This window comes from Stegodyphus dumicola, chromosome 7 (assembly GCF_044657685.1).
Source record: "Stegodyphus dumicola isolate Sdum_Otavi_A_Nest chromosome 7, ASM4465768v1".
Taxonomy (NCBI): domain Eukaryota; kingdom Metazoa; phylum Arthropoda; class Arachnida; order Araneae; family Eresidae; genus Stegodyphus; species Stegodyphus dumicola.
In genome coordinates this window covers 98,072,995-98,086,500 of record NC_140774.1, presented here as the reverse complement: position 1 = coordinate 98,086,500, position 13,506 = coordinate 98,072,995, and the positions used below count along the sequence as shown (strand labels likewise).

Sequence of the window (13,506 nt, the reverse complement as noted above, 5' to 3'; positions counted from 1 at the left end):
AATAATATAATTAAAGAAAATACACAAATAATACAAAATATATATATGATTATATTCTTATTTAAATGTTAAAACATAAATATATATGTAAGGAAAACAAATATTTATTTTTAACTGATATATATCATCTGATTAAGCATTCTTTGTACATAAAAAGCAAAAATTCTGGAAATCCTGTAAAAAATATTCATTTCTGAAGTTTAACAACTCTTAGTACCAATGTATGAGGTATGTATGACACAAAAAAAGAGACTGTGTAGCTTAAAAGAAAAAAAGTGGAGTTGGAAACAACTGTTTTGGTGACATCATTCCACACACCTCCTCTATCCATGCGGCCAGTTTCAACTTAATCGATCCCACCAGTTGGGAGTATTGCATCATTGAGTGAAAATTAGGAAAAATTCTGCTAGAAAAAATGTTTAACTGAACAGTGAATCAACATGAAGTTTCTTGTGAAACTTAAGGAATCAGCCACAGAAACATTTCAAATGTTAACTGAGGCTTATGGAGATGAAACTTTGTCTCGTGCACACGTGTTTGGCATAAGCAATTTTCAGGGAAAAGGGACAAAGCACACATGTCAGAATCAAAATTAAAGGCAATATTAATTGTTTTCTTCTACATTAATGGAATTGTAATGACTGAATGGGTTCACATTGGTAAGACTTTTAATCAACACTACTACATTGAAGTACTTCCTGAAAAAATTAGGGAAAAAAGGATACAGTTGTGGAGTGATGGATGGCTGCTGCACCAGGACAATGCACTCGCTCACATGGCCCTATCTGTCAAGCAGTTTCTGACCAGCAAAAACATAACTGTGATGGGACATCTTCCTAATTCACCTCCATGCAACTTTTTTTTTCCCTTCCCTTCAAGTTATATCTTGCTTAGAGGGAAGCCATTTTACCTCAGTTGAAGAGGTTCATGCAAAAACGGAGAATCTCCTGAAGGGCCTTCCAAAAACCTCGTTTTAGAATTGTTACCAGCTATGGCAGCACCGAATGCTGAAGGAAACTACTTTGAAGGTGATAATGTCACAGAAAACTGATTTTCTAAATACAATGATTTATTGGCCCAGTCTTTTGTGTGTGTGTGTGTCACACCTCATATTTTAATTATTATACCACAAAACATTATGTCATTACAAAAGGAATTTAGAATATAATACAATGCAGTTCAGGAAATATTTTAACATTTTAATAAATGTCAGGTGCACTGAATTGAAAATGAATTTATTAGTATCTAGCAATTTCTATTAGTACTTTGTTGAGAAGCCTTTTGCTGTAACAATCTGACAGCAACCCCCATGGAGCAGCATGGAGTGAATCGATGATTTGATCTCATCAAGCATTATAATATAATGTCATACTTATATAATCACTGTTATTTTTTATTATACGTTTGTCTGTTAACTTTACTTTAATCTGTGGCTTCCTCAATTAATAAATTTTTTAACTGGTTCCAAAGGTTTTAGGTTAGGCTTAGATCAGGGCATTTTTTTTTGCCCATTCTAGCAAAGCGATTTTATCTTACTGAAGTCCCCCCCCCTTTTTTTTTTTTTTTTTGCACTAAATATAAATATGAGGATACACAGAGTCCTGTTGAAATATAAATCTCATTATCACAGAAAAATTTACAGATTAACAATACTAATTTTCACTGTAATACCTCACTGATGTATTTCCTGCTTTTTAAAGGACCAAATTCTTCTTAAATCAATTGTTGTCATACAGCCCCACAGCGTAACACTAAATAGGATTCTTCACATAAGTAGATATTTTCCAATTCTTTTTGTTTTGATATATTTTATTCTATCACTATCAAATAAAAAACTTCTGTTTTTGTCACTCCAGATGACACAGTTCTATCGTTATTCTGACCAAAATTTTGAAGTTCACATCAAACAGTTATAGAATTTGACTTGCTTTGGGAGTATAAACAAGTTCCAAACTCTAACACACAAATTATTGCAGTGTCTGAAATTAACTACAAAGTCTTGAAAGGGTTTTAAAGCAAATCTTTTTTATTTAAACACAAGCTCTGAACATAAATGTAGTTCTGGTTCAACATCAACCACCACTTCTGACAATATAACTAAAATAACAGTCATATTCAAATTAAAATGTGAATTAGTAGTTAAAGACCACACAATTATAATTTAAATCTATGTAGCTCTGGAAACTCTAACTGGGGTATCAGTTTAAATGACAGCAGCAAATAACACCAGGCTGAATAATTACAAACTTATCAGAGATGGCAAAACTAAAGTAACGTGCACCAGAGAGGCAGAAACACACCCTTTCTTAGAATCTCCAAACCTCAGCTTAAATACTCTCTTACTCATTTTACATTCTGGTGAGGAAAAAAAGTAAACATCAAAGGGGGAAGAAAAGATCTAAATCATAATAACTGGTTAATTCAAATAGCAACCCTACACAGACTTTGCACTTATGCTTACACCACATAGGTAGATCCAGAAGCTTCAGGGCAGATATAGTTCTAAAAAAAATAGAGAAAACTTTTATACAGTTTATTACAATCTTCTTGTACTCTGATAAACTTTTCACACTGTTTAATGAGTAACTCTTTGCTCCTAAAGAAGTAAAAGACATCTGAAGCTTTGTCCTCAAAATGTTCCAAAATTGCTCTGTTCATGACATAAACATTGTTAAATCTCATTACACAAAGGCCATATTTCAGTCAGGAGAACAGATAATAATTACACTGAGCTAAATCTCGGTTGTAGGAGGCAGACAAGCTCCTTAAACTCACATTTCTTTACTACTTCATTAGCAACATCAAGTGAATCCATTGCAGCATAATGGAGTGAAGATGAAAGTGGAGAAGATGAAAGTCACAGATTAGAATTATACACATTTTCTCTTTAATTTTATTTTACAATTTATGCAAAAGGCTGGCACATCATTCCCCAATGATTATTTCTTTCTATAAAGTCTATTAGGAAGATTTCTTGACAGTATCAAAAAATGGTGCCCATTACTTTTTTGTTGATTGTTACACTTTTACTTTTCTTGATGGTGCTTTACATGGCTTTCTCTGAACCATTGATTCCCTTTTTGATAAAGAATCACAGTATAAGACTACCGTTTCATTACTAGATATGATGGACAATAAAAAAATTCTCTGATTTGCAATGTAAATCTGCAACAACTACTCACAGCAAATGCCACAAGCCTTTCTATAATATATAACCTCATGAAATTTTCTTCAAAATAATGGATCAAAACTTACAAATACATATTTTCCAAAAGGCTTTTACAATTTTAGCAACTGTATATTTTGTTCTTTAAACTAAGCACAAATGCTTAAGACTTTTTTTTTTAATTTATCTTTATGATAGATATGCACACACTTCCAAATAAATACTAATCAGTTTCACTCCATACATTACTGTTCTTAAAATACACACATGCACATATAAATATATATATTCACTCCATTAAATTACTGTTTTTAACATATATATATATATATATATATACCAAAAAAAAGGGGGGCGGTCTTCATAAATTACATACTAGGTGGATCTAAAATAGACAGCACAACAAATTTTTTACTTCTATAAGAACAACTAAATAAAAATCATTTAATTTTTAAAATAGATCAGTTAAACAAAACAGAAAGTACTTGATGTAAACTTGAAGATATCTAAAAGCATGGAAAACTGATTCACGTAAGTGGACCATACAACTAACAAAAGCACTATATTTTATAACTTATTAATTTTATTTTGGTTCAAATTTCTGCTAATCATCAATAAAATTTTATCACCAAACAATAACTGATCATCAATAAACTACATCATGAAAGACAGAAATTAGAGAAATTTAGTATTCTCCGGTAATGTCAAATCATACCAAATATATTTTTGAAAGACAAAATATTTAGTTATATTCTTATATATTCAGACCATCACCAGTTTATGTCGACAAGCACTTAAGCTTTGGTGGGGGCTGAAATAACAAGTTGAGAGAGAAGCGACAAAAATGCCAAATCTTTATTCTGCCACAAGAGATCAAATGCTGAGAACACACAGTCAAAGAGAAGTAAAAAAAATCAAATGCCGAATCATTTAAATTGGAGAGATTGAAGTCATACAGCATCTCTTTGTTAGACTATGCTGTTTGTCAGTCTCATGCAAGATTTCCTAGCTCATGCAATGTTTGCTTAGTTTCTACTTATTTATCCTCAAGTTACATGCATTAACTGTGACTAAATGAGAAGACACTTTTCTTATTTTTCTCAAAAAAAAAAAAAAAGTATAAAATATTTCATGAAATCATTTTTGCTAAAATTAAGGGCAGTACATGTTCGGATAACAGATGATTAAAACAATTCGATATTTTAAAAATTAGCAATGTACAGAAATTAATTATGTCATTAAAATCAAAACAGAAACTCATATCAAAACAGGCCTTGGAGGAAGTTAAATACAAAAATAGTACATATGAAGTTGCAATGTATTTACATTTAAGTAAACAATGTCAGATGAAACATGATACACTTAAAAAGGGTACTGCATTAGAACCAATGGCTAGTTCCGAATTAAACTCAAGATGTAGAGTTAATCTGCAGTCACAAAGGGATAGCAAAATAAGTTGATAATGGTATATCAAGGTATTTTAATGAAGTTTATCCAATTATAACCTATAAAAACTAAGACAGCTGAAGAAACAGCATATCACCTTTCTTCAAATATTTTTAAGAATTGGTGGCCCAACTATATTGCATTCCGATAATGATATGGAATTAATTCAGTAACTGTAACTATTTCCAAACTATCCCCTAATTGGAAAAGAAACTTATAACAGTTCACAGAAAATTGAAAGGCTCGGGTAAGTGAGCCAATAAAGAGACACAGAATATGTTAACTGCATGGATGAATGATAGTGACAGAAATAAATGGTCAGATGGTTCTCCCTTTCTTCAATTTGCCAAGAAAGCATCATCATCTCTGCCTGATGAGCAAATCATAAATAATGAAGCCGAAGAACAACTCAAAGAAATTGTTAAAGCTTTTTAAAAAAAATCAGAGCAGTGACCATACCAAAAACTTTATTCCAATAGAAAATACTGAAAAGCAGCTGCAACCTACCACGTTTTCATATCAAATTCTGACTGAACACCATGAGTTTATTTCTGTGAAACAGTAGCCATGAAATGGAATCTTTTACTACAAGCAATAAAAATGTTACAAGCATCAAAAAGAACATCATCTCCATCTTCAGTTGCTGATACCATACAAGTACCTGATGTCAATATGGTCGTCAGTGCGATATATACATTAGCGCAAAAACCGCTTTTTTGGAGATAACAGTATGAAATTTCCTGACTTTTCCCGGTTTTCAGGTAGTAGGTCAAACCTGCCAAGCTGAAAATTGTTTTGGTGACTAATTTTTGTCACTAAACTTAGTGACCATTTGCCGACATTTTGGTCCGGTCCCTGTATCACCGTAATAGGTATTGCAATTAATGAATGTAATTTATCACTATATTAACTTTAACCATAATTCAGCCCTCATATTGCCTTTCAGTAATTTTGAGAAGCAAAAAAAAACTAGAAATATCTTGGCTGCCAGATGAAACTGTAAAAGGCTAAAGAGAGCATCTGCTTTCAGTAGTTGTTAGCTATTAGCTCAGCATGAGTTCCGAGTACAGTCCAAAGTCTTTAATCCGGACTCGTCGGGATTTCGGTGATTCCGGATTAGGGGTTTTTCCGTATTATAGACCATCAATTTAAATCTGGTAAGATGGCATGCAGAAATTATAAAAATAAAAATATGAAACCGTAATTTATGAAATAAAGACCAAATATGATCTAAAAGGTATCAAAATTTACAACAACAACAAAAAAAAAAGAGCTTAATATTTATTTGTTTACTTTATTAAACATTTCTTTCAATGCATGCAAGCATAAAGCATACATTATGCATAATCAAAATTAGAAAATTGCAACAAGAAAACTATTTAATGTGTACTAATTCACAAGTCAAACAACAAAAATCAGCGTTATATTTACAAAATTTTCACAGGACTAGTTTCGATGGTTTTACTGAACCACCATCCTCAGCTGCAAAACCGCAAATGAACACAAGATAAGAAATAATGATTAGATAAGATAAGAAAGCCTGGACAAGAATAAGCAAGTGGTGCCATCTGTTGGTGAAACCAGAACTAAAACATAATTTCTTTAAACGCCGAAGGCAAATTTGGATTGGAATTAGGATCGTTAACTAGAACAGAAAGATTTTTATGAATGTGAAATGCCTCTAGAAAATCCAGTTCTCCAATGGAAGATGTTTTTTTTTTTTTTTTTTTTTTTTTTTTTTTTTTTTTGAATAATTTTGGCAGCAGAAAAATTGAAAGTGTGATTTTCGGACCAACAATGTTGAGCAACAGAAGACTTCTGTGTTTCCTTTTTTCTAACATATGCCTCATGTTCCTTGACGCGAAATTTTAAGGCTCTCTTAGTTTGGCCAATGTAAATTAAACCACACTGGCAAGGAATCCTATAAATACCCCAGGAATTCATATCTGGAATGGGGTCCTTGAGTATGGAACTCGGAATTTTATTCATGGGAGAATAAACAACCCGAAAGTTAAATTTCAGCAAAATATGTGCAACTTTATAGCTAATTGATGGAAAGAAGGGAATGATAACAGAATTTTTATAATGTCCTAAAACAAGAGTGTGCCTTTTAGTGTGTTGAGATGAGAATTTTTTAACTGCTTGATTAATAATGTTGGGTGAAAAGCCCCTGTCAATAGCTACTGCTTTTAAATAATTTAGTTCATCATCAAGGGCTAGTTTGGAGGAGCAAACTTGAAGAGCACAGAAAACATAGGAATAAAATGAAGCTAACTTTTGTTTAGTCGGATGACATGATTTAAAGTGTAGTGAAAGGCAAACGAACGAAGGTTTACGGTAAACCGTAGTATTGAAGTTGGATGTGTTACGTGTGATCAGAATGTTGAGAAACGGAAAAGAATTGCAAGTCTCAAGTTCAAAAGTGAACTGAATAGCTGATCAAGGAACATGAGGCATATGTTAGAAAAAAGGAAACACAGAAGTCTTCTGTTGCTCAACATTGTTGGTCCGAAAATCACACTTTCAATTTTTCTGCTGCCAAAATTATTCAAAAAAAAAAAAAAAAAAAAAAACATCTTCCATTGGAGAACTGGATTTTCTAGAGGCATTTCACATTCATAAAAATCTTTCTGTTATAGTTAACGATCCTAATTCCAATCCAAATTTGCCTTCGGCGTTTAAAGAAATTATGTTTTAGTTCTGGTTTCACCAACAGATGGCACCACTTGCTTATTCTTGTCCAGGCTTTCTTATCTTATCTAATCATTATTTCTTATCTTGTTCATTTGTGGTTTTGCAGCTGAGGATAGTGTTTCGGTAAAACCATCGAAACTAGTCCTGTGAAAATTTTGTAAATATAACCCTGATTTTTGTTGTTTGACTTGTGAATTAGTATTTATTCGGCGTGTTATTGTGTCTTAATTATTTTATGTGTATTTGTGATATTTCTAATGACGAGGAATTTGATTTAAATCATATCAAAGACGGAGTACATCGTGATAAAATACTACATTTAGTAAGGAATTATAGGCCAAATAAAATAAAAACATCTGCCCTGAAGATGAAGATAGTGCTGACAGATCAACTTCCAGTTCATTGTGCGCCGCGACTATATTATTGCTTGAAAACTCTCTCTTTTATTGTCTTGTATGATGTAAAGAAACTATTGTATTCACTAAAATTCTGGGTACCATATTTCAATGAAAATAACCATTCTGAACGCTATTGAATGCAATTTAATGATGTTTTTGTGCAATACCTGTACGTAAGGACAGAATAAAGGACTCTTTTTGCCCAAATGAATTATCAAACTGATTTAAAATGGATTCAGAAGAGATTTCTTCATGACGTCTGTCCGTATGTATGCATATGTATGTATGTACCTCGCATAACTCAAATTTTGTATGTGGGACTGCTATAGCATGTAGATGTGCACCTCCCTTTTTCGTTGCCATTGACCTCACCAAAAGTATATATGTAAAAAGTAAAACAGCTATCTTGCAAAATCTTTCAAATAAATTAATAATAGACATTTAACTTCCATTTTCATTCAATGAAACAAAATAACAACAATAAAACTCTCTGCAGTCATATCACAATAATAATGCAGTCTTATAAAAATAACGGAGTAGTTTTATTATATGTATGGCGCAGTCTGGACTCCAGCTTGCAAGAGATGATCCCTGCTTGATTCAACATTGGTTATGGAATTAAATTGCAGATTTAAAAGTGTTAAATTGTCTAGCAACATCAAGAAAGAAAAAGGAAAGAGAAAATGTTGTTTTACTCTGTTTTAGTGTTTGGACTTGCAATCTACTTCTGCATTACAACTATGATCATTTAAGTTGAAATTAAAACGAAAACTCATCCACCTTAATTCAAGGTTCTTAGGCTGATGTTTAGTGTATATCCGTTTGGAGTGTGCGGCACGGATCTTCATGTAAACATTTATTCTTTAGTTATTTTGATCGGCTAAATTAAGCGATGTTCTTTTCAGTGGAGCAAAAATGAGAGTTATGCAACATATTTTAAATTCTGCATCTAAATTTAGTGCAAGTTACACAATCTTGAAATTTAATTCAAGTGATTTGCAAAACCAAAAATATTGTTTAAGAAATGACTCAAAATTTCCAATATGATTCTTAATTTACAGATTTTGATAGTTTATTTAATGTTATTTTGCAAATGATGTATGCTAAACATTTTTCATTAGCATAAAGTAAGTGACTTTTAATTAAGTACTGAATTGAAATTTAGGTATCTAATGTTGTTTATATTAGATTTTTAAAATGTAGTGTTATGTTTATGAAAATGATTAAAATGTTATACCAAAATTTAGTTTTTCTTAATTATGTTTTATATAATTAAATAACGAATTTAAAGCTATGTAATTATTTTATTCAGGGAAGGTTATTAAAATTACTATATTTATAATTAGAAATGAGAATATTGTTTAAAAATTTGAATTTTAAGAATGATTAAATGTAAAAAATGAATGAGTTAATTTTTAAAAACTGGTACAGAAGGGTTTTGAATATAATGTGGAAAATATGTAATGTTTAGAGTACTGACTATAGTTATGATGAATATAAAAATGCTAAAAAATTAGGGGGCAGAATAAAATAAAAAAAAATAATTGCATGTGAAGATAGAGTATGATAAGGGAGTATTGGTTCAAAACAGATGCCCTGTTTTTTATCTCTATTATTTTGTTTCTTTTACCCTCCTCATATCAAAAAATATAAAATTTGAAGGCTCCCACTTTATAATTTTTTCGTATAATTATTTTTTTAATATATAAATGGAGTGTGTTAATTTCTCTTTTTTTTATAAATGAAATGTATAGTGCAGTTCAAAGAGCCAGTTGCAACAAGGAACAGAGGCCTTTATAAGTAACTGCCAAAGCAACCCTTAACCACTCATGATTTATGAGTCAGTTTTAAAGGGTTTTACCTAACAGATGGAAATGTTTGTATTAGAGAAAGCTGTGAGGTCTTCTAGTTTTGTGTAAAATAAGAAAATTAGAAATGTAACAGTAAAAATCATAATTTTAGTAATACTATTATTATGAAATTTATGATGTTAAAATGTAAGTTATAATAATAAAGACTTAGTTTATCTCTTGAACATTTTGAAATTTGTTGTGATTATTCAAAATAAGTAACGTGTGCAAAATTTTTACAACTGTGATATTGTGTGAAAAGCTCTGCAAAGCCTCCCCTGATAAAATCTAATTATGTGGACTCCTAAAACACAAAGACTTTTGCACTGAAAATTTAATATGATTCTAAAATATTATAAAAGTTTATATTTTGCAATTATGTAAATAAATTTTTTGGTCAAAATTTCAAGATTCATATTTTTCAAATTATATCCCTCCATTTGCTAATGCTTTAGCACTTTCTCTCTAAAAAAGCTTTTCTCGCATCCAGCCACTTTCTTTTTGAAGGGGAGAAATATGTAAAATATAAAATACCTTACAAAATCTTTCAAATAATAAATTAATAATAGCCCCTTACCTTCCACTGTCATTCTAAAAATAGCAGCAATAATTTTTTCTAACTTTTTGCAGTTCTGATGTGCACTTATCGATGAAATCTGAACCCAAAATCTGGACATTAAACTGTCACGTGATTTGAAATGGAATTCGGTATAAAAAGCTCACTGTGTCGCAAATCTCTCTCTTCGCTCTTCACCTCTGCTTATTTTCGCTGGGTCGCCTTGCCCCTAGTTTTATTTTTCTAATTTTGTTCATTGTTTAAGATGTAAGGTGTACAAAATTTGGGAGTGCATAGCTCCCCCATGGTGATGATGTGCATTATCCAGAAATAAAATTATGTGTGGAGTTTACCATTATGTGCGCTCTTCGAGTGTCATCTTGTTAACTATGCAGTCTTTAACCATGTGGTCCTCTCTAATGTCAATACATTGCAACTCCCACCAAATCATCTTTCTAACTACGCAGTTTTCAAGCAATGCATTAAAAATCTCTTCAAAATATAACGCAGAAAACCAACATCAATCCTTTGCAACTCCAAGTCATTCTAGCAACACCAAGTCATTCTAGTACAATAATGCCGCAGACTTATTCCATATATACACTGCTGGCCACCCAAATTGCAACACCAAGAAGACAAGAGATATCACAACAAAATTTATTTAGTAGATAACATGTTGACCAAGTATCAAATGATTAAATTTATAGACTTCTGTGAAGTTTGGTTCCTTCCAGAATCAATAGCCAGAGTAGCCGCCATCGTCGGAAATCACCGGAGCCATACGCCTCAGCATTGATTCGAAGAGACTTTGGATGTGTTCTTGGGGTACAGCAGATCAAGCAGCTTCCACACGTTGCCAAAGTTGATCTGGTGTGACAGCTTGGGATGTAATTTGGGTCAATCGTTCAGCAACCATGGACCACATGTTTTCTATCAGCGAAAGATCCAAAGAGCGAGATGGCCATGGAAGCAATTCAATCTGGCAATTGACGAAGAACAATTGGACAATGAGTGTCATGTGTGGTCACTCATTATCCCGTTAAAATATGGCTGTGGGCAAGCCCTGAAGGTAAGGAAGGACAACTGGCTCCAACACCTCGGAGATGTAGCGCTGGCTGTTTAAAGTACCGCCAATGCATATTAGAGGAGTGCGAAAAGTGATATCCAATACTGCCGCATACTATAATGCCCGGTGCAGGAGCAGTGTGGCGGTGCATAACGCACCTGTTCAGCATACTCTCTCCACGGTGTCTCCAGACTCGAATCCGACCATCGTGGTGTTGCAGACAGAAGCGTGATGCGTCAGTAAAGACAATTTCACTCCATTCTACTGTCCACATGCTTCTTTCATCGCACCATTGGCAGTGGAGATGTCTGCGGTTCTGCGTCAAGGTTAGACGAAGCAATGGACGTCTTGTGGACAGACCACTCTGCTGTAAACGGCGTCGAATGGTACGCGCAGACACTGGATAATGCATTACAGACTGAATGTGCTGTGCTAGGCTTCGTGATATGACTGAGCGATCCGTCACTGCCATGCGCACAATGTTCCTGTCATCACGTGAAGTGGTGCATTGAGGTGGATGCGATCAAAAATGTCGGTCTGTCATACCTGCCTGCATCCAACAGTTACATATCCGCATTACAGTTGTTTGGTTTTGTCCAACATGACTACCAATTTCCCTGAAAAATAATCCACATTCTCGGTAGGCCACTATCCTTCCTCTGTCGAATTTGGATACTTGATCAAACAATGATCAATATTTACTACGAGGCATAATTGATCGTTGTTTCTTTTTTTTTTTTTTAAATCACAAGAAAAACACAATTGCCAAACTTGAAATAATCGAAAACTCCAAGCCTTAAATAGCGCTTTGAAGTGTCACCACAGGTGCATGTGATGTGCGTCTGCACTGAAATTCTAATCATTTGCATATCTCAGCTCCTCTATTGCATGCTGTAAATTTCATGTTATTTGCATGCTTCCTTCAGGTTGTGTTGCATTTGCGGTGGCCAGCTGTGTATATACGAAATACTCAGAAGACAATGCGGGATATTTTCTGATTTTTGTAAATTTTGATGAATTAAATAATATTCTTCTTAGTTATTAATGGATTTACTTGTTACTCCCTTTTTTCTACGTAAAACAGTCAATTTTTTTATTGCTTCTGAATATACTGTATAATAATTTCAGAAGCCATTGTGAGTAAGTCCACCTTTTATCAATATTTTTTTATATAAACTTTGAAATAAAAATTAAATTATTCTTCATCTTTCCATATTTGTTGGCAACACTGAAAAACAACAAATTCATAGCAACTGTTACTTCCATTATTTAGAAATGTTCGAGTTTTATATACATGCTTTCTTTTAATTTGAAATATATAAACTATGGTTAAAACATAAGAATATTACATTGATGTACTAGTGAAAATTACTGTATTATCAAAAAGATTAAATAAATTTTCTTTAATAAATGTAAAAACTCTGACTGATAAAAATGTCAAGGGAAATAGGAAAAGTAAAAGGGAAAATGTCAAGGGAAATTTCTTATCTTTTTCAGCTGCCAAAAAATACAAGTCCTAAAATTTTTAGAGGCTATCATTGTTCCAATAAATACTTACGTTTTTATTTACACATCCTGTACATATGTTAGATTTTTTTTTTTTTTTTTTTTTTTTCCAGAGCTGACACTTAGAAAAAAGACTTTATATACTTTTCTGATCAAATTAATCAACTAAGAATTTAAAAAATCAATGTGTCAAAAAAAAATTAATTTTCTCAATTTTTGTTTTCTGGACTTAACCGCATTTGCTTCTGAGCAACTCATATATATATATATATATCCACTCTATTACTCGGTTCTGTGAGCTCAGTTTTGCTTTATTCTTATATGTCGGTAAATTGTGCATCTTTTGCTTTAAAAAGTAATTGAATTACGTTGTTCTTATTTTCTGATTAAGGCTTTTATGCCTTTAGTTACCTGCATGTTATAGTTGTAGAATTATCAACAATTTAAAAGTTGTTTTAGTGCAGCTAAGTCTAATTTTTTTACCACAGCAGCCATATTTGTTTACATTTGAAACTTAGCAAAATAGTGGATTTGTTGCCAATCTAGAGAAACTAAGCTTCGCAACAACAAAGATAATGTCTTCTTTTATTATTGCGAATTAAACCATGCTTAATCCGTTCTGGAATAATCATTCAAGTTATTAAATTATCCCATATATTGACTCAGCATAACGTCCACAACAAACTGAATTTCTACACCTTTAGTGTCTTTTTGCCGGGTGGGACCAAAATGAAACCTTTAGTTTTGTGCACTGAAAAAACTGCCTTTTTGCCTGCTGGCCGAATTGGTTGTTTTCGCCCAGACACTCTAATTTTAATTTTTTT

General features: G+C 32.4%; 1 protein-coding gene across 1 annotated transcript in view; it reads right to left on the bottom strand.

Moving 5' to 3' along the window:
• Window positions 1-13,506, bottom strand: part of qin (tudor domain-containing protein qin) — a 255,808-nt gene that overhangs the window by 164,990 nt on the left and 77,312 nt on the right. The window lies entirely within an intron of this gene.